The sequence below is a fragment of the Triticum dicoccoides genome, chromosome 6B (assembly GCF_002162155.2).
Source record: "Triticum dicoccoides isolate Atlit2015 ecotype Zavitan chromosome 6B, WEW_v2.0, whole genome shotgun sequence".
Taxonomy (NCBI): Eukaryota; Viridiplantae; Streptophyta; class Magnoliopsida; order Poales; family Poaceae; genus Triticum; species Triticum dicoccoides.
This window is the reverse complement of record NC_041391.1, coordinates 136,058,708-136,060,378: the sequence shown is the minus strand read 5'-3', so window position 1 is coordinate 136,060,378 and position 1,671 is coordinate 136,058,708.

The window sequence follows — 1,671 nt, the reverse complement described above, 5'->3', positions numbered from 1 at the left end:
TTTCCGGTTAATACAATTCTAGCATGAATAATAAACATTTATCATGAAATAAGGAAATAAATAATAACTTTATTATTGCCTCTAGGGCATATTTCCTTCAACCGCCCCGGCTCTCGCGCCTTCTGTGCACGCCAGCTTCACCATGGAGCAGGCACAAACGCACTACAACGCCACCATGGCGGAGGTGTAGCCTGCGACGGCGTCTTTGTCGGCGTTCCAGCAGGAACATGAGGAATAACTGTACAACATGTTCTTCCTGGAGCAGCACCGGCTGGCGGAGGGCCAAATGTACCACGAGCAGGCGAGCGAGGAGGCCGTGGCGGCCATGACCGCGGAGAACCCTAACTTCGTCATGGAGCAGCGTGTCATCTACGATGCCGTCCGCGCTCAAGCCACCGCTCGGCAGGAAGCGACTGCTGTGGAGGCGCCAGGGCCTGGTATCCCATGTGGGCCGGTCCATGTGCCGTGTTCTACTCTTCCTTGACGAAGACCGCACCTTCACTTCATCGGTCGTATAGTTGGTGCACATGAAGATGGAGGACGACATGGGCTTGGACGCCGGGGGCCGCCACTGTGGGGTAGGTTTAGGATCGGGTCTTTTTTTTTTGTTCTAGATGTTCGAAATGTAATAAAAATCTGTTGTGTTTGTATGAAATCCAACCGTGTTTGCGTGAATTTCATCCGGTTTGCTAAAAAAGAATTTGAAATGTATGCGCCTAGTGTTGGATGGGGTCCTCCCGCATTCATGTCCACCGACTGATCTCCTTGTCCACGCATGGATGCAGGGAAAAAATTACGGGTTGCCATAAACCCAAATAAACCCAAATGGAGAAAGCAGAAACTAGTCCTTGCCGTCTCCCGCATTTGCTCTACCTCTGCCGAGCAAACGCCGCCTCCTCGTCCCTTCCTCGCACTGTGAGTTGGCAACATCGATGGTTGACCTCGCTGCAGAGAAATTTCCACAGGTTTGCGTTGTACTACGAGAGGAAGTCAGGGAGCCGGCCGGGGACCTGACCAGGATGTGCTGTGTTGGTGCTCATGTCTTTATTTATTCCGTTGGGAAGAAGTTTCGGTGGAGTTGGTGCTGGTGCTGGTTTCACACCGTGTACGCGTGCTTGTTCTTTCGGGCAAACGGTAGTATACGGTACTATACGCGTGCTTGTTCTTTCCGTTCCTGCGTACGAGCATATAAAATGAGGTCAACGATAGAGAGGTTGTTCTGTGAACGTGTACTTGCTATTTACGAGGGGTACGTATACGGGGGAGCATGAAAGAGCCATGTGTTCAGGCCGTTTCCGGTGGAGCCTTTCTTCTAGACTGAACGTGCTGCTTTCCGGAATTAGGAGCGAGAGTAGTTTTGGTTACCTACCCCGCGAGTGTGGTTGGCTTTCTCTTTGATGTGTGCCATGCTATTGTTTTCATGACCTCCCTTCCCATGCAACTTGTTTTCTTAAGGGGAGCTTAAGTATAGTTAGTTTAGTTTGACCCTTGACAAAATATTGTTTTAGTGAAAGCCTTGGACCTTTTCTAAAAAGTGAAAGCCTTGGAAACTTGTGTTACTTTATGCAACAACTCTAGATCATTATGCAAAATATTGTTTCTCGATAAAGTTCTAACCAAGACGCTGGGTGTTTTTTTTTTTACTCCGGTTGAGAGTTGGTGTACATGGAT